Source organism: Macrotis lagotis, chromosome 1, assembly GCF_037893015.1.
Source record: "Macrotis lagotis isolate mMagLag1 chromosome 1, bilby.v1.9.chrom.fasta, whole genome shotgun sequence".
Taxonomy (NCBI): Eukaryota; Metazoa; Chordata; class Mammalia; order Peramelemorphia; family Peramelidae; genus Macrotis; species Macrotis lagotis.
The window spans coordinates 419,858,967-419,883,391 of NC_133658.1; the positions used below are offsets into that span (position 1 = coordinate 419,858,967).

At 36.0% G+C, this 24,425-nt stretch overlaps 1 long non-coding RNA gene across 1 annotated transcript in view; it reads right to left on the reverse strand.

The window, feature by feature from the left end:
• The window catches only part of LOC141518593 (uncharacterized), a 74,473-nt gene that overhangs the window by 663 nt on the left and 49,385 nt on the right, over positions 1-24,425 (reverse strand). The window lies entirely within an intron of this gene.

Sequence of the window (24,425 nt, forward strand, 5' to 3'; positions counted from 1 at the left end):
GCTTATCCCTACTAGAACTCAAATTATATTATAAAAAATTAGTCATCAAAACTACCTGGTACTGGCTAAGAAATAGAGTGGTGGATCAGTGGAATAGACTAGGTGCAATAGCAGGAAATGATTATAGTAATCTTCTGTTTGATAAACTCAGAGTCCAGTTATTGGAATAAAAATTCTCTCTTCAATAAAAACTGATGGGGAAAATTGGAAGTTAGTAGGGCAGAAACTTAGATTAGACCAACTCTTCACACCCTATACCAAGACAAGATCAAAATGGATACAGGATTTAGACACAAAAAATATTTTGCTTTTGGGAAACTTGTCCTCTCTTAGGGATGGCAACATTCAGAAAAACCCCTCATGTAGCTTTAGATTGTTTAGGTTGTTTAGGCTGCTTGTCTTTCTTTGGAGGGCAGCCTGCTCTAGGTGTGTGTGATCTTCCAAATTCTCCTGCTCCAATTACCTTCCCTAACTTCTTATTTCCTGATGGCCCCTCTCCCTTTGTGATGGCAGTCCAGTATGGGGGAAGCATGATTCCCCATATGACCTCTCTTAACTTTGTTTAGGTTGCTTAGGAATAAGTGCTTTTCCTGCTTTTACTTCAGTCTTTCTATCCCTTAATTTATACTAATCCTAGCAATGTTTTTTTTATTTTTTTAAATGTATTTTTTATTGTCATTTTGTACAAATTTTTTTACATTAATAAAATATGCTTGTTTACAAGTAAACAAAATACCCTTCCCCCCATGAATATAGATAGACTTGCTTGGGCGAAAAAGGAAAGGGGAGAGAAAAAAAATTAAAATTAAAAAAAATAATAGTAATAATTGTAGGTATGGCCAGGTGGCACAATGGACAAAGCACCAGCCCTGGAGCCATGAGCACCCGAGTCCATATCCAGCCTTGTAAATCCAATAATCACCCAGCCATGTGACATGCAAGCCACCCGATCCCCACTGCCCTGCAAAACCAAAAAGAAGAAAAAAAAGACCCAAAATAAAATAAAATAGTAATAATAGTAGGGGTGGCTGGGTGGCAGACAGCGCATTGGCCCTTGAGCCAGGAGCACCTGGGTCTGAATCCAGCCCCAGACATCCAAAGATCACCCTGCTATGTGGCCCCAGGCAGGCCACCCAGCCCCACTTGCCATGCACCCTTCCCCAAATAATAATAACAAAAAATGTGCTTCAGTCTTTGTTCCAACACCATCAACTCTGTCATGAGTGGATCACATTCTTTATGATAAGTCCATCGCAAAAGTTACTTCCATAGTTTTCCAACTTTGCCATTGCTGATCGCAACTCCCTCCTTTCTTATTTCTCTACTATCATGTACTATATTTTCTCTCTCCTTTCACCCTGACTCTGCTGTATGGTTGCTGAGTGGTGTAGCAGACAGATCCCTGGTTCTGGGGCCAAGAAGCCCTGAGCCCCCATACCACCCCTTATGCCCAGAATCCACCTGGCCATATGGTCCTGGGCAGGCCATCCAATCCCAGCCCCTTGCAAGAAGTAAAAAAGAAAATGTGTTATATTTGACCACTCTCCCCCCTATGGTCCATCCTCTCCTCCTTTATTCACATCCCCACCCCTTCCCCCTGCTCCCCCCTCCTCCTTACTCCAGATGCACCCCATTGAGTAAATATGCTGTTTCCTCTCCTAGCCACCTCTGATGAGAGCAAAGGTTCCCTCATTCCCCCTTGCCTCCCCCCCTTCCATACCACTGCAATAGCTCATTGTAATAAAAAAATTTTATTATGTGAAATATCTTGGACTATTCCCCCTCTCCTTTCTCTTTGTCCCATTACATTTCCCTTTTTTTCCTACTGACTCCATTTTTACACCATATTTTATCTTCGAATTCAGCTTTCTCCTGTGCTTCAACTATAAAAGCTCCCTCTACCTGCTCTATTAACTGAGATGGTTCATGTGAATATTATCAGTATCATTTTTCTATACATGCAGTTCATCCTCATTAAGTCCCTCATATTTCCCCCCTCTCCTCCAATCTCCATGCTTCATCTGAGTCCTGTATCTGAAGATCAAACCTTCTGTTCAGCTCTGGCCATTCCAACAGGAACATATGAAATTCCCCTGATTCATCGAAAGTCCATCTTTTTCCCTGGAAGAGGACATTCAGCCTTGCTGGGTAGTTCATTCTTGGCTGCATTCTAAGGTCTTTTGCCTTCCAAGATATTGTATTCCAAGCCCTACGAGCTTCCAATGTAGCTGCTGCTAAGTCCTGTGTGATCCTGACTGCATCTCCAAGATATTTGAACTGTGTCCTTCTGGCTGCTTGTAATATTTTCTCTTTGACTTGGGAGTTCTGGAACTTGGCTATAATATTCCTGGGGGTTGGTTTTTTGGGATCTCTCTCTCGGGGGGATTAGTGGATTCTCTCCATTTCTATTTTGCCCTCTGCTTCTAGAATATCAGGTCAATTTTCCTGTAGTAATTCTTTGAAAATGATGTCAAGGCTCTTTTCCTGATCATGACTTTCAGGTATTCCAATAATTTTCAAATTATCTTTCCTAAGTCTGTTTTCCATATCAGTTGTTTTTTCAATGAGATTTTTCACATTTTCTTCTAATTTTTCATTTTTTTGGTTTTGAAGTATTGATTCCTGATATCTGGTAAATTCATCAATCTCCCTGAATTCTATTCTTTGTCTAAAGGATTTGTTCTCCTCAGAGAGTTTTCTTATCTCTTTTTCCATCTGGCCAATTTTGCTTTTTAAAGCATTCTTCTCCTCAATAACTTTTTGAACTGTTTTATCCATTTGACCTAAGCTGGTTTTTAGCATGCTTTTTTCTTCAGCATTTTTTTGGATTTCCTTGACTAATCTGCTGACTTCATTTTCATGTTTTTCTTGTATCTCTCTCCTTTCTTTTCCCAGTTTTTCTTCCAACTCTCTCATTTGATTTTCAAAGTCTTTTTTGAGCTCTGTCATGGCGTGAGCCCAATTTCTGTTTTTCTTGAAGTCTTTCGATACAGGAGCTTGTGCTTCCTCATCTTCAGACTGAGTATTTTGATCCTTCTTGGGCTCATATGCAAAATATTTCTCAATGGTCTTCCTCTTGTTTCTCTGCTTGCTCATTTTCCCAGCCTGGGCCTGGTTTTGGGCTGCTTCCTGAGCTTTTGGGGAATTCCCACAAGGGTCTCAGTGTGTGAGGCTCTGTCCTCCCTCCTGGTCTGTGAATGACCATAAGCACCCCCCCTCTGCCATGGGGCTGAGGTGGGGGGGCCCCTGCTGTTCTATGGGGGGGCCTAGACTGGGATCAGGATGTGAATGTGTTCAGAGCCCCAGAGTCCTGTTCCAGAGGCAGAGGAGAGAGCTCTGCAGTCTCTCTCTTCACTCCCCTCTCTCAGCTCAATGGGCTCATGCCCTGGGGGCTCCTGCTCACCAGCTTGGCCTGCTTCTGTTTCCTGGTCTAGGCTGCTGAAAGACCAAGCTGCTTCCTGTGTGCCCTGAGGGCTGGGCTCCACATGCTCACTCTGGCAGAGGTCCCCTACTGTTCCCCCACTTTGTGCCGGTGCTTCCCGGGGTGCAGCTCAGGAGACTCCCAGGCTGCTGTGAGCCGCAGCTCCCAGAACCCTGGGGCTGCCTCCAGGAGGCTGAAGTTCTTTGCCTCTGGTGGGCCACCCCTCTGGTGTGCCACCCCTCTGACCCCGGGGAGCAGAGCCTTTCTGCTCTTTTCCAAGTTACCTTGAGAAGGAGAACTGCCTCACTGGGTCCATTTGTGAGTTCTGTCTCTCGAAAGTTTAGTTAGAGTCTTTAGGTGATGAGTTTTATCAGAGAGCTCCTAAGACTGGATCCCTTTGTGTTGCCATCTTGGCTCCGCCCCTCCCAGCAATGTTTAAATAAACTTTTTTGTCCCTAAAATTCCTTCTCTGTCAGAGTTGGTGCTTTAAATGAATTCTTTCATGTTCTGTCAGAATTCTTTAGGCTGCTATATTTTGCCCCAGGAACAAAATCATAACTTGTTTGCCTCTCCTTTATCACAAACTTTAGGAATGTGTTGCATCTCCCATCACCTCATGCTTCCTATAATTCTGCCTCTTTATTTGTTGTTCAGTTGTGTCTGACTCTTCACAAACCCAATTAGGATTTGTTCGAGAGATACTAGAGTTGTTCCTGTATTCTTCTCCAGTTCACTGTGGCTTGTCTAGAGTTCCATAGCTCATAGGTATCTGAGGATAGATTTGGACTCAATGTTTTTGGACTTCAGGTCTACTGCTCTATTAGCAAAATTCACTCTGGGTTTTAATGACTCAGAGAGAGTGTATATAGCAATTGTTTCTTATCTGCTCAGAAAACAGGAGGGCCTTTCCCTCCCAGATGATGATGATGATGATGATGATGATGATGATGATGATTATCATTATTATTTTGGTAAGCAAACTAGGTGATTTTTTTTGTCATTTCTTATCTAACCTTAAATTACTAAATGAATGTTGTCTTGGGTAAACTGAGACCTGGGAAAGATCTTAGTTTAAAAACCCAAGGTCTCCTGCTATATCCAGAATCAACTCTAGAAATCCTCATCCATGTCTTTCCATTGTATTCAAATGATTATATAGAAGAAAGTGAGGCTGATAATTTTGCAAAGCCCTGCTTTACTTAAATTCAATTTGCTTGCAAGTCAAGATTTCACCATCCTGACCTTATTGGTCCTATTTGACAACAAATGACAAACAATAATAATTTTGATAAAGAAACAATTCCTCCTTGTAAGATCCAGACCTAAGATCTTTCTTTTAATTATCAATGCTATCACTAAGAAAAGTTTGGCAGAGATACAGATTCAGCAGATCCCTCAATATTCCAAGTCTTTCACTACTTTACTGTGTCTTTGTGTTTTCTCAATGCCTACCCTTCTCTGAGACCCTTGACCATGCCTGAAATGCTCTCCTTCCACTGTTCTGATTATGGACCTCCTTTTTTTTAGTTTTTTTGCAAGGCAATGGGGTTAAGTGGCATGCCCAAGGCCACACAGCTAGGCAGTTATTAAGTGTCTGAGGCCGGATTTGAACTCAGGTACTCCTGACTCCAGGGCCAGTGCTCTATCCACTGTGACACCTAGCCACCCCAGGACCTCCTTAAAGACTTTAAATACTACTTAAATTCCACCTTCTACAGGAAACCTACCCCAAACACTCTTAACTATTCTCTGTTAATTGTGACTCCCCCTGTTAATTATCTCTTATTTATCTTGTAAATGAATATCTTCCAAATTATCTCTCATTTATCTTTGTATATATTTGTTTACATGTTGTTTCTCCATTACACTGTAAGTTCCTTGAGGGAAAGAAGTCTTTTATATCCTCTTGAACTTAGCATAGAGTCTGGCACATAATAGATACTTACTAAATCTTTATTGATTTATTTTAATATCAGGTACAAGATGTCTACCAAACTCCTTATCTACTTAGTTTTTGTCTAGGTGGTATTGATGCAGGGGAAAGATGAAGAGAATTGTGAATGTAGAAATTGAGTGGAGATGTAAATTGGCTCTTGAGATGTAAATTGACTAGAAGTAGAGAATTATGATAGTAAAAGAAACAATTGTAATCTTAAAAGTTGATTGGGTGGAGATACTCCCCATTCTTGAGGTACCACTGATTCATTGCTTAATGTAAAATTTGTAGCCTGACCTCCTTAGGTTTTACCCTCTACCTAATTTCTGTTCCAGTAAGAGAAAGGGTGTTCATCTTTTGCCCTCTGGATGAGAGGCTCCATACATAAACCTGGATTGGACTAGAGTTCAGGGCCGTAGTCTTCTCTGACCATGGCCCAGCCAATGCTGCTTGGCTGTTCTTTTCTCTCTCTCTCTCTCTCTCTCTCTCTCTCTCTCTCTCTCTCTCTCCCTTCCTATGTCTTGTAACCTTTTTAATAAATTTTTATTTTATTTCCACCCATGCTTACCCAAGTCTAAATAATGATTCCTTATAAGCAGAACTGAACTCAAGTAGCCAGTGGCTATAGTATGTCATATTTTCCAATTGCAAAATGACTTTTATTTCTTCTTTTTATATCTTCCCTCAAATACTGTCTGTCATGTTCTACTTCCCTCCCATTTTCTGAATTTTATCACATCTATGAATTCTTAATCAATGCTACTCCCTTTGCTTAATTTTATTTTTACTCTTTATTTGTTGAAGTCATAGTCCAAGGATTAATTTCTTTACTGTCGCAGTGATATTTCAGTTGAAGTTTGACTCCTTGGATTACAACCTCTAGTCCTTTTTATTAGAGCATTAACTTTTGCCATATTTGTATAAATATTTGAGAATATGGATTTTTTACTTTGAATTTTTAGATCAGCACCTTTTATTCAGGGCTTTTTATTACACACACACACACACACACACACACACACACACATTATGTAATGAGACTTCTTCAGGGTAGGAATTTGTTGGAATTGGACTGGGTTCTCTATTGAAATGCTTTCTTAACTGCAATGTCAGCTTTTGAAGAGACTGCCTATGCAAGCTAACCAGTGATAATAATAGTACCTTCTTCAAGGTTGTTGTGAGGGTAAAATGGCTACAATACTTCTAAACTGCTTTGAAAACTTTAAAGTACTATATAAGTTTTACCTTTCATTATCCATTTTATTTTATTTTTGAATTTTTGTCAAGATATCAATCATTAGGGAAGGGATAGAGCATATTTGAAAATGGTGATAGAAAAATGGCATATCAACAAATATTTTTAATGAAAAAAATTTAAAAGGAAAACTTCAAGCCACTATTAATTAGAGAGCTACAAATTTTTAAAACTAAGGATTTACCTCTCACACATCAAATTGGCAAAGATAATAAAAGGAATTAATAAACCATGTTGAAGATACACTTTTAGTAGAACTATAAATTGGGCTAATCTTTCTATAAAATAATTTGGAATTATAAATTCAAGACATATTACTAAATTATTTAGCTACTTTGAACCATAATGCTACTATGAAACATATACCTCACAGAGATCAATTAGAAAAAAGAATGGTTCTATACATGTACCAAAACTTTTATATCAGTATAGTATATTTTTGGAGTAATGAAAAACTATAGACAAGTTGAGAGAGAGAGAGAAAGAGAGAGAGACAGAGACAGAGACAGAGACAGAGACAGAGACAGAGAAAGAGAGTGTAGTCAGAGTAATCCCATGCCAACAGACAAGATAAAGTATAAGGATCCTCTTGGGCTGCCAGAAGGAACTGGTGGGGTGGGGAAAGGGAGCAGTCACCAGGTTCTTGCTATCTCAACAACCATGCAGACTAAGAATAAAAGTAGGAGCAGAGTTATTTGGTTCTATTCCTTCACCAGCTGCCAAGCAAGAGAGAGACTAGGAGCAAAGACTCTAGACATCTATTTCCTTCTTGACACATAGAGAGAGGAGAATTGGGATCAGGTATCAGAACCCTGATTTCTTTAAAGTCTACAAACAAGAGAGGGTGATAGAAGGAAAGAACAAGAGGAGATACCATATCTACTCCAATCAGAAACTTGGAAGTAATGAAATGTCCATGCATATTAAGTCTTATTGGGAGAAGTCATTTTGGAAGTGAGTGTTCCCTCCTTAATAAATGTAGAGATCCTTCTCCATCTTCAGGGTCCACAAGATTAAATCAAGAGAATTCTGAGCTATGCTGAGGATTTTTAAAAAAAGACAAAAGCAGTATTCTTGATCTCAAGGTGCTCACAATCTAATGAGAAAGGCAATATATAAATATATTGAAATATATATATGATATATATATATATATTATATATATATATATATATATAATATATATATATATATATGCAAGTTATATGCAGAGGAGAAGGAAACTAAGGGACCATGTTCTTCTACTGACCTTACTTTCATTCAAAGAGAGTGTCAATTATTATCCATAATGTTAAATCATATATAACATTTCAAGGAACAGTGGAACTGGGGACTTTCTAACACTTTTCTGGTGGTTGAGGTGGTGACACAGATCATCCTGCAAACTATACTTCTTAGGAAAATCTAGGTTACTAAAGAATGCTGGACTTGGTTTCAAGAAGATCTGAGTTCAATTTTTATTTTAGACTTCTACCAGTTGTATGACTGATTATATTTTCTAACCTCTGGTTGCCATAGTATCTTCATCTGTAGAATGGAAAAAGAACCTAAATTCCAGTGTTGAAGCAGAAATATCTATCTAGCTATTTTAATATTTAAAAAATATAATTTGTGTCTTTCTGATATTTCTGAGCCTCCTGTTTCTCATTTGTTCAATGTGAGCCTCTGACCCAAATTACTCAGCATAAGCCCCTCTCAGAAGTAAATTCTCTCTATTTTTCAATGAAACTCTCTATTGTCAAACGTAAATTCACCAAGATAAGAGCAACTGAAGCTCATCCCTCTACTCTTCCTCCAGTCTCCTGGCTCTCAGTCTTCCAAAGAGGGTACCTGACTCTAGACACCTAGAGAGTCACTCTTTGACTCCCTTTTCCCTGACTCTTCCATGCATAGGAAGTAGGCTAGACTCTTTAAAAGTCTGATCTGCATCCCCTTTCATGTTTAGGTCTAAGCCTAGTCATTTCTTATGGTTGTTTTCCTTTCCTTTCTCTCTATCCCTCAGGTATTCTTTTTATAACTTTTACAATTTAGTGTGATCTTATGTAGTTCATTGCTCTCCAAATAAATTTAATCTGTGAATTGCTTATGGTACATAATATATATGAACTCTCCAGGCCTATGATGAACTTCCCAGGCCTGTGAATTAAATCTGTGAACTGTTGGTGGTCTGTAATAATATGTGAACTTTGCAGACCTGCAAATAAAATGTCTGAGCCTTTACATCTTTGGGGCCAGTTCATGAGTTTTTCAATTAAAGAATCCTGATTTTGAGGCTTTTCCTCTGAAGGTACCACCATTTCCCACCTCATCATGGTTGTGAAGAAGACAGAATGAAATGTTGGTAAAGAGCTTTGCAAACCTTAAAGTGTTATATGAATTGTCCATTTAGGAGAGGCATGAGGACATAGTTATATGGTATCAGTTACCATGCAATTACCAAGAGAAGTAGGGAACTGGGGATACCTTGTTGGGGATACCTTGTAACAGTTCTCCTGTTTATTAGTAGTGGGATTTGAACCCAGGTCATTTTGACTGTCCATTTCACCAAGATGCCTCCATTCTTTAAAGCTAATTTGGACCAATTCAGACTGTCAAGAGCATTTTAGATCTCTACTCAGTCATCCAACAATGAACTGATTTAAACTGATGAGCAAGCTTAGGCCAAGAAGAACATGAAATGAATTTGCTCAAAATCACAAAGGTAATAAAAAATAGAACTGGGAATTGAGCTAAAGATTCAAAATTTAGTACCATAGTCACTACTTAGATAGGCATATTATTAGCCAAGTCTCCCCCTTCCCTTACACACATATATAGCTTTCATTTTTATTTCTGAGGAACAGGAGGCTCAGAAAATGGAAGTGACTTATCCAAGGACATAAATTTGATCATTGCATAGTGAGGGCTAAGGCCTGACTTATCTTCTGATTTCAACTTCTAGTTTTTCCTTTTATCCTCTATCCTTTTATATTCATGCATTTAAAGAGTAGTTAAAAAAAGAAAATTAAAAATGCATTTATTTTAATAAGATGTAAATCATAAACCCAACCTTTGACATTCATGTAGCATATATATGACACATGCATTTGCCTATATGGTGATACTTTCTGTATACTTATTTTAGTGGACTATACATTATTTGGAAAAGGGTTTAGTTGTGTCAATGATTAGCAGTGCAATAAAACTGTTCACCCAGCCCAGTTTTCCCTTTTTGCTAGGATTCCAAATTGATGTTTCCATCTCATTGTTTTTCTATTTGTTTTTTAACTTTAGCTAAAGAGTTTTAAAAATGAGAATTATTTAACAAAGAGTCAAACTTTACCACTTTCTTATGTAAAGCTGGTGTGACAATAAAACTGTCAACAAGAAGGCTAGATCAGTCTCACTAAAATCTTGAAACCTCTAAGTGGAATTTGCATGAAATAGTTCTGGTATTATTATTCACCATTCTTCCCCTGACAGCTATGTCAAGGCCTTAAAACCTAAAAGAACAATTATGCTATTGTATCTCTCTGAGGATTCAAGGGGTGTGTCTTTGGTGAACAAGTGCTATTAGAGCTATGAAAAGCAGTTAAAAGACAGCCCAAGGGACTCCTTACCTAGTCATTTTACAAAGAATGCCTGGGCCTTAAGTGTCTTAAAGTACACTTATTCAACTCTTACTTTGTGTTTAAAAAAAAAAGCTGATAGTAATTAATGACTAGAACATTTTTTTTAACTTTTACATTAGCTATAAATACAAACTCTTGCTAAGCCCATTATTGATTAAGTTAAACTCTGATTCTTGGACAGAATGAGCCTGCCATTCTATTCTGTCAAGCTGATTGCTAAGAATTACACATAAGCCTTTTCTAGTTGAGCTAAGTTTGCAGAAATCATTGAGCAATTACAAACCCAAACAGGAACTAATCATTAAATCCATTACCTGAACAAGGTAGCTTAACATAACATACCTGAACATTAAAAATGAAGGACTGATAAATCTTGTTAGCATCCTTATCAGATGGACCACAAGAGTAGTTTGATCCAGATTTAGCTAACTGATCCTTTTTGCATTGGGGCTACCAGGGATTTGTGAGAATATGAGAGTTTTTTGATGGGGATAATTTCCAAATGGTAAGAAGAAATGGAGAAACACAAAATATATTCCTATTATGAGATGACAATAGAGAAGTATGAAAAATAATTAGATTTGAACTGTCTAGAATATTTTTGCTAAGGAGAGGGATTGGATCTATGATTTCACTGGAATCCAAAAAAGAAGACACTGTTTCTATGAATACAGATCAGCACTTGATGTGCAACTCAGTTTTAGATAGATGCCAAAAGCAGAGTGTGGTACAGTGACTTTCACAGGGTCATAAAGTCAGAATGTGTCAGAAATAGTACAACAATATATGTCTTTCCTTTAAAATGAGCTCTCTTTCTCCTCAACTATGGTCAACAGTCTAAAGATTTTTAAAAAGGAAATAAATATTGGATTCAGCCTAATTTTAACAGATGACCTTTTGAGGTCAGTGGCACTTTAAGGGTTATTAAATCCAACTCCCTCATTGCACAAATAAGAAAAATGAGCCTAGAGAGAGAAAAGTGTTATTTTCAAGGATCAAACACACAATTAAGCCTATTCCTTCCTTAATTACAACCCAATATTCTTTCTGTTATGTCACTCTGCCTTAAAGTAGCAAAAACTTCAGGTATTCCTCACATTTCATTAGAGAAAACACACAGAATATTGCAGGCAGGGGTTCTGGGTTTCATTTTTGGCACTGCTACTTACTAGCTTAGCAGTTTAAATCACTTTCCCTCTTTAAGACTGTTTCCATAATTTAGAATAGGAGTGATAGATTTTTTTATCTAGAAGGGATTACTTGAAATCTAGCATATCAACCCTCCCTCTAATTTTACAGAGGAGAAAACTGAAACAGATCTTAAAGAAGTTAAGTGATTTGCCTAAGGTCACACAGGCAGAAAGAGAAAAAGGCAGAATTTGCAGTGAGGTCCTCTGTCAACAAAGACAGAATCATTTCATTTGAGCCACAGCTTTACTACTTAGCTCAAAGGGATATTATGAAAATTAAATAGCATAATAAATATAAAACATGTTTTGAATTGTAAAGTGCTTATAAATTTCTACTCTTTAAGACATATATCCACATAGGTGATTCATATTTGTTTATCATATATAATTTATATTTAGAATTTTGATCTTGGTGTCTTGTAGTGGCATTGGTTTGATCCTATATTACAACATTGTGTGATGAAAAAATGATTCACTAAAATATTATAGATGTCTTTTTTGTTCTCTCTAGGATTGCCGTATATCAATAAGAAGTCAGAGAAGAAGTGTTATCTGCTGCCAACTGCTGCTCAGTTGGATATGTATGCATTATCTTGACATATGTTGAAACCTGCGAATTTTCTGGGAAAAGAACGATTTTGAAAATGGAATTTTGCATTAACTTTTACAAATGGAAAGAATAGTACTCTCCAGGAGAGGTTGTAGGTAAAGAATTTCATGAAGGTAATAGTGTTTCTCCTTGATACCATGAATATTCCACAACATCAAATTTAACTAAAATTTGTTTGGTGTAGCACATTTTTTAATTACAAGTTATAATTCAAATATTGGAAATAGACTCTTTGTATGGTCATTGTCAACATCTATAAATTATGAAAACTTTATTTGCCTGGCAGAGGCTTGGCAAAGTGCAAATGAAAATAACTTTTTTTTCCACATTCTCCAGAATAGCTTTGGTGTATGCATATTTTTATAACATGAAATAAGAACCGAATGTGCCCGTGTATGTCTGTAATCCTGGCTACATAGGAAGCTGAGGCTATCAGATCTCCTTAGCTCAGGAGTTGCAGTGGGTTATGTCAATGGGATGACTTCATTCAGTTTTACAAGAATATAGTGAGCCTACAGACACAAGGAGAGGCAAACCTGCCCCAGATCTATAATAGACTATATTAAAGCTCTTGTGTTGGTCAATAATGGAATTTCCTCTGAGCAATCCCTTCACTTTCAGTCTAAGAAAGATGGAGTGATCTAGTCTTATAAAAGAAGAAAAGAACAGAAGAGGAAAAAAGGGACAGAAAAGGACAGGAGATGAAAGGAAAGAAAGAAAAGTTGAAAAAAGGAGAGGAGAGGAAAGGGGAGGGAAACCCATAAAAATGAAAGTATGCTCTTAAGTGACCACTTTCTTTATAACAATAAATGAAACCCATGATTGCCATTCCTTCTCTGTATGTGAGTGAATATTTGCAGGGATGATCTGTGTGAATTATTTTATAAAAGGTCATAGTATCATAGGATATATAATAGAAAAGGAAATTTAGGAATCCCCCAATTCAACTCCCCATTTTGCAGCATATGAAAGTCAATGCTAGGGAAGGAAGAATAACTTGCTTAAGGTCATATAACACACACACACACACACACACACACACACACACAAACACATATGTTTAAATTTAACCTAATTTTATTCATTCTTGCTTTGGGATGGAGAATAGATCATTCAGTAAAACATACAGTAAAAACAAAATATGTCTTGCCATATACAACTTTTAACCTACAATAATAATGTACCTTAATTATGTCCATGTACACAAGTTTAATATTACAATTTTTAAAAAAGTAAACACAATTAGAAAAAACAAACACAATTTAAATATTTTTGAAAAGAAAAAACTCTACTAGGTATTGAAAAATCTTTTTTTTTTAATTTAGAGATAAGAAGAACCCAAGTACCAGGGTGAGACCACTTGTCCTTCTTCCTTGAATTTTCCTTTCCCATATCACATTTTATTTGCGTTTATTCGTGAATATGTGAGCTCTTTGATAGCAAAGAGTATTTGTTTACCATCTTTGTATCCTTCAGGGAGTTTAGTGTCTAATATGTAGTAGCATTTCATTTATATTTGTTGAATTTATGGGGGGATATTATTTAAGGGACAAGGACAAGTAGACTAGATCCAGCTCTCAGGGTCTCTAACTTGATTTCTTCTATCATCAGAACATGAATGAGCACCACTGGTTCTTCTTCCATGTCAAGTTGATTGTCACAATGATTTTGAGTAGGGACAAGCTGTACCCCTCTGTGCCCTATCTCTTTCTTTGATTTATAATACCAATTTCATCCCACTGGTATAAGTGATGTTAGCCATTGGTATTGCCAGAGTTTGTACATCTCACTTTACTACACATTTTCATACCCTTTCACCTCCATGATGGGTAAGGCCATAAGGGAATTAAAGTTATTATGTTGCTACATTCATTATTGTCATTTCCTTTCATTTGTATCTTATTTTTAATGAATTTCAGATATAGTCAATCCAAGGATAAGCTGCTCTACTGCTATTATTCTTTCATAGTTAATGTTTTGTAGACTACTATATAGGTGGATAAAAATGACTATTTTCTAAATTTGAATTATTGTTAGAATGTAAACTCATATTCTGTAGACTGATTTAAAGTAACTTTTGGAAAAGCTCTAATAGCAGATAGGATGACAGGTGTAGTATGGACTTTGTCCCATTGCTAGGTATTTTAATTTCATCTGTTGGGTTATCACTATCACTACTACTACTACTACTGTTGAACCCAAAGAGTGAGGCAGAGACCAGAATGTGATAAGTTTGGAGATCTTTATTCCTGGGGACTGTCTGGGGATGGAGTACCCAAATCAAACAGCACCTGAGTGTTCAGAGGGTAGGGTTTTTATAGTGTTTTTTGGGGGGGGAGGGGACTGAGAGCAAGCAGGATACAGAAGCAAAGACAGAAGTTAGATATATTGTCTTGTCATACTAATACAAACATATGTAAACATATGTCTCAGTATATATGGCGGGGCTAGACAGAGTAGGAAAAGGGTCAGGGTCTTTGTAATGTCTGAACTTGTTTCCTGAGATGGAGGGAGTTACATATTCACAGGCATCCCATAGGTTTGGGGGGGATGAAATTTACTATCTTATGGTTCCAGCCACATCTGGGGAAAGGGGGGGACAGTCTTGGAATTTAACAGATATAGCAAGATACTTAGGCTAACAAGGTTGCTTTGTAAATCTTTAGACAATTTAATGGTATATATGTGACCCCAGGATCAAGTATTTGGATCCTGTCAGCCTATACACAAAACTGTTATTGCAATTTTATGGAATATCTGTGACCCCCAGAGTCAATCATTTGGGTCCTGTTTGGTTATTTTCAGACTCCGAGGTGCCTAGCCAAAGTTATATTTCTAAGGAGTTTCTCAGGGCCGAGAAGGATGTCAGGGACCCCTTTCTATGCAGGAATTTCACAAACATTGATATTGTACTTAACTACTACTGCTAAACAACTATTATCACTTCTACAACTGCTACTACTATTACTGCTACTGCTGTTATTGCTGCTGCTGCCACCACCACCATAACCAGCACCCCCCCCACACTACTACTACCTTTACTTCTATTATTATTATTCTATTGGAAAGAATAACTGAGTTGGAAATAAGAAATCTTGGTTCTAGTTTCAATTCTATCACTATTATGTAACACAAGGCAAGCGACTTTTCCTTTCTGAATCTGTTTCCTTCTCTACAAAAATTTGTGTATTAGATTAGATGACTTCTATGTCCCCTTCCAGCTATGAGATAACATAATTCTAGTACCTGTGTCTCCTAATTGCTAATTCAAAACTTCTGTTTTCCATTACATTTCTCTGACAAAGTATTTTGGGTTGTAATTTTACGTTTTTTTTAAGGAAAAGAAAAATCAATATCATTGATTTACTCATTGGTAGTAAAAATACAGATGTCCCAAATTAAAATCCAAAACTTTGTAGAACACTATTTTATATTACTCAAATGAATTATGAATTCATGAAGGCAGGAAACACACCAAACTTTTAGATGTTTTCTACATGTTTTTTCTGCTCTTTCATTTTAAGATTACTGATGTCTTTGCAGGAAATATGATCCTTTTATTTAGATAGTATTTAATCTTGCAATAAGCAACATGATTAATGAAATCAGTTAGATGAGATGTTGATAGAAGTTGTTCCAAAAATCTAAGTGCATTTTTAAGTCATTAAAGCTTAAATATGTATTAAGATTTTGGGGATGTCTATTAAATGATGAGAATTCATGGCTCAGATAAGTTGTTCAATTTTTTTTATTTCTCATTATAAGTTAATTTTCTCCTTTTAAAATGTCTACAGGTATCTTCAGATAATTTAAGAGGGATAGAAATATCTGAGAGTTTGCATTTTTTTGTAGGGGTATAAAGAAATGATCATTTTAAAAGCTAAATATTCTTTAATATTAAAAATGATATTTAGTATTGGAAGTAACTCATTTTTGTTACTGTGAGTACTTGTGTCTGCAGAACAATGTCTTTTTTTCTTTTGATTTCTGTGGAACCCATTTTTGATTCCTCAGTGAAAATTCATCTTCATTAAAAAAAAGAGTTCTTACATCGGATGGGTGATAGAACTAGGTGGCCTTGAAATTTTCTGTCATCTCTTAGATTTTACATTCTGTGATTTTAAGTTGCCTTACAAGTCTTTCAGTTCTATGAGTCTGTGTCCTTAGATAAAACAACACCACATAAAAGAAAAATCTGAACTATATCACTTATGCACTGAATTATTTGATGGAGTTTCTAATCAAGCAAAGTTGAATGATACTCTTTCTTGATGACAGGTGGAATAGAGAGCATTGGCTTGAACATGAGATTAGTAGCTGGCATAACATGAATATGGAAGAAAAAAATGGTCACTATTGTCAATTTTAAATGTGTGTGCAATATATGAAAAAACAAAATAATTATAAATAATCATAGAATATTTCACTTCATTTAATGATGATATTTTATTATAAAATGTACACTCCTGCCATTTTTCTACTTATCCTCAGTAGGTTCTACTATCACAATATGCCCAAGAAGCTGTCATAGACCTTATATGGCAGAGGTTTACATGGTCCATAGAGGTCACCTCATTAGCATGCTCAGATTTGTCCTTTTTGAATTTAATGGTCAATATGCAAAGTCTGAGACCTGTTTTTGGCCATAATGTTAGGAAGTACTGAAAGGACTTTGTGTTTTGGCATCGAATAGAAGGTCCCTTAGTTGTCCCTTCTCCTGTTTGTTACTCACTTGTCACTGCAGCAGGGAGACAAAGTACCACTTAAGTTAAAGGAAGAGATAGTTGCATCTTAGGCTTTCTTCCTTTGGCTCTCCAGATAGCATCTTATGGCTCTTAATCCTTGAGTAAGGGGTGGGAAAGGGCATGTTTCTGACTAAGCATCATCGTAATCTTGCTCAAATGGGAACTAATGTGTGTGGGGGGGTGTACATGAATTTTATATGTCTATCTGTCTGTCTACCTATCTATCTATCTATAGATCTATCTGCCTATAGATCTATCTATCTATCTATCTATCTATCTATCTATCTATCTATCTATCTATCTATTTACCTATCAATCTAGTGAATATGTATATATGCATACACACACATATATAATTATTTTTCTGAATCTTTATGAGCAGAGTGGATGGGTGAGGTCAACTTACATAGGTACTAAAGTAGACCTCCTTTTAATAAGATCAAATTAGAAAAAGGGAAATTTGCCTTTCAAATCTAGTCTCTGATACTTACTAGCTATGTGAGCCTGGGCAAGTTATTTAATCCTAACCCGCATCTAGGGTCATCTCTAGTTATCCTAATATATATCTAGTCACTGGACCCAGATGGCTCTGGTATCTAAATTGTTTCTTTCTGGCTGCTTGCAGAATTTTCTATTTTATCTAATAGTTCTGGAATTTGGCCACAACATTCCTTGATGTTTTCATTTTTAGGATCTCTTTCAGGAGGGGATCAATGTATTCTTTCAATAATTATTTTTCCCTCTGGTTCCATGATATCAGGGCAGTTTTCTATCACTAAATTCTGTAATATCAAGTCTAGGATATTTTTCTTCAGTGTTTTCAGGAAGATCAATAATTCTCAGGCTGTCCCTTCTTGATATATTCTCAAGGTCAGTGGTTTTGCTGATGAGGTATTTTACATTTTCTTCTATTTTTTCAATTTTTTGGTTTTGTTTAACAATTTTTTGCTGTCTCATAACTCATTAGTTTCCACATATTGCATTTTTTAGAGGAGAATTTTCTTCATTTACCTTTTGCAACTCCTTTTCCAAATGATCAATTCAATTTTTGTAAGAGTTTTCCATTTGTCCAATTGAGGTTTTGAGAGAATTTTTTTTTTTGCATTTGATCAATTGAGGATCTGAGAGAATTATTCTCATTTTGTATTTGTCCCATTATTTTTTCCAAGAATTTGTTCTCTAGTTGCAAGGTGTTAATTTTCTCTCCCAAATTTTCCAACTGATTTTTAAACTCCTTCCTGATTTCTTCAAGGATGTCTTTTTGTGCTGGAGATCAGATCATATTCTCCTCAGAGGTTTTAGGTTTCTCTGGGTTAGGGCTTTTTCCTTCTAGGAATTTTTCTATAGGCCCTCTTTTCCAATGGCTTTTCTTCATTTACTAAGACCTTATGTTGGGGAGGGGCTGGTTCATAGTTTGGTGTTGAGATCCCTAGAGGCTTTACTCACTGGGTTTAGTAACTCCAAGTGCACCAGCCAAGTGGTAGGCCATGTTGATTGCTTTCTCTGGATTGTCTGTGACCTTAATTTGATGGCCTCTCCCTTGGCCTGGTTGAAGCTGCTGAATACTTTTATCTTTGAACAATGGGCAAGGTAATTGCTCTCCCTTTTCAAGCTGAGGGACTTCTGCTGCTCTCAACTGAGCTTGGGGCAGAGGTGGGCTCTGATTTTGTTTGTTCTGGAAAAAGGCCTCTGCTGAAATGAATGTATGGACTCCAAGTTCCTCTGGACAGAGTAGCCCAGGGATTGATGTCTTTAAATCTCCTGCAGTAGAATGCACCCTCCAACCTTGCTGGCAAGCTCCAGACAGTCAGTGCCACCACCAATGCCTCTGGTCCCCAGTTGGCCCCAGTCCTTCTCTCAGGCTCTCAGGCTCTCACCCTGTCCTGTGCTCCCTGGCAGAGTCTACCCTCTGTACCTGGGCTCACACAAAATCCTGGAAGACAAATGTTAAGATAGGTGTTCTTCTCCTAGCTTCTCTTTCTGGGTTTTGTAGAACAGATTTCTGTTAAGAGGTTTGTTTCATATTATTTATGAGGGAAGATCAGGAGATAAACACAGTGCTTGTCTTCTCTCCACCATCTTGGCCAGAAGTCCCCAGATGGCTCTAGAGGAGAAAGTGAGACTGGTGACTTATGGATGACTCACTCAAATCTAATTTATTTCCTTGTCATGGTATCACCTCCCTGATGTCATGGTCTTCTTCAACAATGAAGGACAAACATTATTATTTGTAAAAGTAAACCTTACTTTAAGAGTAGATTATCTTAAGAAATAATGATTTGCCTTCTTAATCCTATCAAGATAGCCCTAACAATTATCTCCATGCTTTGAAGGTCTTTAGTACACTGAAAAGACTTTCCTTTTTATGGGAATATGAATTACCCCCACCTCTTCCTAGGTTATACCTGCTCCATCCTGAGTTGAGAGGAAAGCATACTCTTCTTTGATTGGACAAGCAAGGTTTTAGATCCCTGACTTCTTGACAGTCAAAATATAAAGCTCCACTTTAAGGTTCCTCTGTAGGGGTGGGGTGGGAGTGGGAGTTTGTTGACTTTCTAGATAGATCCCTCATGCACACCTTCATAATTCTTGAACTTAGAGAAATATCTGTAAATCTGCATGGTAACCTAATTCTGTTTTACTCTTTCTTACAGGAAGTGAGATGTTGTCTGATATTAGAGGGGAAAGTCAGGAAGTAGAAAGAAAGATGAAGGACCAATAGTAAAAAGACCCAGATTGGGTATATTGAGTCTCCTTCAAGGTACAGCAAGGCGATCAGTCATTGAACTATAGGTTTTGTGGGGTTAAGTAAAGTAACAGAAATAAGGAATGGTAGAAAGGGTCTAAACAATGAAAGGTTTTAAAGCCAAATAGAAAAATTTATGTTTTATCTTGGAGATTATAAGGAGTTACTGGAGTTTATTGTATGGTGAAGGTTGTGGTTAGAAATGCATTTTAAGATCAATTTGACAGTCAGGTAGAGGATGTATTGAAGAAACTTGGCAGGAAAAACCACCAGCAGATACTTCGATAGAGGTGCTGGGGGTAGATACCAAAAGGTGTTTTATAGTCAAAGGAGAGAAGAGGAATATACCAGAGATGATAAGAAGTGAGAAATGGCAGTTGTTGATGACTGATTAGTTATGGGGTATACGAAAAACTGATGAGTTGAGAATGGCATGAGTTGTGAACCTGGGACACTGGGAGGATGGGCATTCTTTTAATAATGAGTTGTGTGTAGGGGGGAGGTATTGAGTTTAAGATTTCTGTGGGACTTCCAGTTTGAGATATCTAATAAACAGTTGGGGATGTGAGACTGAAGATCAGCAGAGATGATGGGACTGGTTAAGTAGATTTGAAAGTCATCTGCATATAGATGATAATTGAAACCACTGGAGCTGATGAATCAACCAAGTAAAATAGTGTAGAGGGAAGAAAAGGCCTACCACAGAGCCTTGAGGGACTCCCAAGGGGTATGATGTGGAAGAAGATTCAGCAAAGGAGATAGAAAAGGATTATTTAGAGAAATTGGAGGAGAAGGAGGAGCGAGCTGCCACAAAACTTACAGAAAAAGGTAATTGACATTGCTGTTAAAGGATACAGATAGATCAAGAAGGATAAACATTGAGATAAGATTTAGATTTGCCATCTAAAATATAATTAATCACCTATTATTAATTTTTGGTTTATCATATGACCAGGAGATATAAGGATATAACATATGTGTTACATGTGCATATGCATACGTGCATGATACATACATGTTTGTATACACATAAATTTACACACAAAAATGCACACATGCATATTTATATATAATTTACTTTTTTATCATGTGTATTTTCCTATTTCTTTTCTTTTCCGCCTCCCAGAAAGTCATCCCTTAGAAACAAAGAATAAAAAAAAGAGAAACAGTTCAAAAAAATTGATCAACCATCAACTAAGTCTGACATTATATATAGGGTCTCATACCCATATTCCTTCACTTCTGTAAAGAATGCAGGGAAATACATTATTAAAATTACTGTTTGGAGCTAACCTTAGATATTATGATTTCAAAACTTGGGCTTTAATTATTTTGTTACCTTTCTTCCATTTATATAATTTAAGTCATTTTGAATAATGTTTCTGTATTTGTTATAGATTTCATGTCTTACAGTGTAATATTATCCATCACATGTGCAACATTTTTAATAGATACTCCTCAATCAAAGGACATCTCTTTATTTCCAGTATTAATAGTGCTGCTATGTATTCTATATATAGGACCGTTCTTTTTCCATCTTTAATTTTTGGGAAATATATCATATATATTTATTTGCTTGTTCTTTGGGTCATAGCATTTGACCATATTAGTCACTTTTTTAGAACAATTCTAAATTTCTTTCCAGAGTGATTGTGTCAATTCTAAACTCTACCAAAAACATGCCTGCTTTTCTACAACTTTTCTACAAGGACTATTCTGATATTTTGCTATCTTTGGCAATTTTGTGGGAGTGAGGTGAAATTTCAGAATTAATTTAATTTTCATTTTATTTCATTATTAGAGAATTTTATTTTAAATTGTTATTAACAGGGTAAAAGGTCTTTTTTAAAAATAAAAATTTTTAAATTCAGTTTATTCAGTTTTTTAAACTATTCAGTTTTTTAAATTACTTATCGATTGGGGAATGTTTTTTATATCATATTTTTACTTTAATTTTTCAATATATATATTAGGTACCCTTTTTCAAAAATATGTTTTGGAATTTTCCTCACTCACTTGGCAGTTTCCCTTTTGAACCTGCAGTTTTGTTTATGTTATCATTGTTCATTTTCACACAATCAAAAGTTGCCTATTTTAGTTTTATTTATTTACTTATTTATTTAGTTTTATTTTTGCATAATTTTATATATATTCTAGAAAGTATATTTTTACCAGAAATATTTGGCATAAATTTTTGTTGTTCCATAGTTTCACTTTTCATTCTAAAAGCAGTTGCTCTTACATTTTATAATGTATAATTGGATTTTCTAATTTTGCTTCATATAATTTACTTTTTGCTTGGTTAAAAGTTCTCTCTCTAGCCCTAGTTGTAAAAAGTATTCAATATGACTTTCTTCTCTTTTTTTTCAAATTGGTATGAACTTTAATATTTATCTCCTTTAATCATTTTGAGTTTTTTGTGATGAATATGTTGGTCAAAGCCCAATTTCTGCCAAGTCATTTTTGAGTTTCCTCCACAGCATTTTTCAAACAAAAGGTTCTTTACCAAGTAACCTATGTATTTGAATATATAGACCATTATGCTATTGCATTACTTGTTTTTGATGTTTTCTTTTCTAATCTGTTTCGTTGATCTGCTCTTCTTCTTCTTTTTTTTTTTAGCCTGTATTGAATAGTTTTGTTTATTTGTTTTTGGTATATTTTGAGGTCTGGAATGCTATTCCCACTAGGAGGAAAATTCTTAACCAAAGAAGGGATAGAAAATATATGAGACAAATTCAGTAAAAAAATAAAAATTGGTTTTTGTCAAAATGAAATCACTGGAAATAGGACAGAAAAATTATATAGAGAAAACTAGTTATATAAATTATCACTGGTAAAATATAAAACTAGAAGATAAATCATTTGTGAAATTGACCTGATATATAACATCAGCAACCATTCTGGGATATTTAAGCAAAAGAACATGATCAAATAACTTTCACAGGAAGAATTTTAAGCTACACTGATTAGAAAAATAATTGTTCCACTTTGATAATTGTAAGAAAAATGGAAATGGAAATAAATCTGAAGTTCCATTTCATGTCCTGAAATTTAGGAAAGATGATAAAAATCAAAATGAGTCATTATTGGAAGAGGTCACACTAATTTGCTATTAGTCAAACTGTGAATTTATTCAACAATTCTGGAAAGCAATTTGGGATTATACCAAAAAAATAACAACCCTAAAATGTCTATAAGCACTGACACAGAAATCCCATTACTGGAATGTACCTCCAAGGACTTTAAAGAGAGAAATAAAGGTCAGATATTCATAAGTGTATTCATAGTGAAGAATCAGAAAGAAAATAGATGCCCATCAATTGCATAATGCCCATAAAAATCCTAGGGCATAAGACATTAATTTGCAGTAAGCAATCTTGGATATGAGGAATTTAGAGATATTCATTTTGTATTTGTATAAGATATGTATAAAATGATAAAGAGTAAAATAAGCAGAACTAAAAGAGCATCTTAAGGTGACTTTTATCATTAATCAAGATCAGTTATATTCAATTCCACAGGGTGAATCCTCAGTTCAAATAAAAATATTTAAGAAACATAATTTTCTATGAATTCTTTCTTACTTAAAGAGTCAAGACAGTAATTTTTTGGTGTGTAGAACTTTAAAAATTAGTTGTGGGGGAGGCTAGGTGGTGCAGTGGATAGAGCACTGGCCCTGGAGTCAGGAGTACTTGAGTTCAAATCTGGCCACAGACACCTAATAATTACCTAGCTGTGTGGCCTGGGCAAGGCACTTAACCACATTTCCTTGCAAAAAAAAACTAAAAAAAAAAAGAATTTGTTGTGTCAAAAAACCCACACATCATTTAAATCAAAGAAGTAGATAGATGTCACAAAGGACAGATAATAGATCTTGGAATCAGGAAAATATCAGTTCAAATCCTGCCTCAGACATTTACTAGCTGTGGGACACTAACCTCTGCTCTTCTGTCAAGTTGGGATAATAGCTGTAGGGATAAAATGAAATAATAATGGAACATGCTTTGTATTACTTAACAAGTCATATAAATAAAGTGTTAGCTGCTATAATTCTTATTACTTAGAGATTCTTATGTCCCAGGATCTCCTAATCTTCACTCTCTGATAGGTCTGTTGTTTTCCTGTTCATGGTCTCTTGTCCTTTTATATTTTCTTTTTTTCTCCCAGTCTCATCTTATTTTCTTTGCTTCACAGTCTTAACTCTATAAATCTCCTGTTTACTATTATATAGTAAACTTTACCCTTGAATCCTTTCACCTCTTACCCTGTGACAAGTCATATATGTTTGCTAAAATCCTGGGTTATTCTACCATCTGTCTTTTCTTCTGCTCAAATACTGCTGAAAATATATATCATACCATATATCTTCTCTTTTCTAGCCCAACTCCTAGAAAAATCATTTATATTTTCTCACTTCCCACTCATTTTTCATGTATTGCAGTTGAACTTCAAACCCCCACTACTCTACTGAAACTGCTCTTTCTAAGGTTAACAATGAACTCTCTTTTTTTTTTGGCAAGGCAGTGGGTGGTTAAGTTACTTGCCCAAGGTCACACAGTTGATAATTATTATGTGTCTGAGACTAGGTTTGAACTCAGGTCCTTCTGACTCCAGGGCCAGTGCTCTATCCACTGTGCCACCTAGCTGCCCCAACAATGAATTCTTAATTGTTAAAGTCAGGACTTTTTCATAGCATACATTATTAAACTCTGAAGTTTTTAACAACATATACCACACCCTCTGCCTATATCTTCTTTCCTCTCTTGAGTTTCTATGGTTCTCTTAGCTTTGCTCCAGACTACCTCACTATACCTTCCTTGTCTCCTACTCCAAGTCTAATTATCATTTACCTATTAGGCATGGGCAAAACTATCAAGCTTCCATCTAAACCCTCTTTTTTTTCACTCT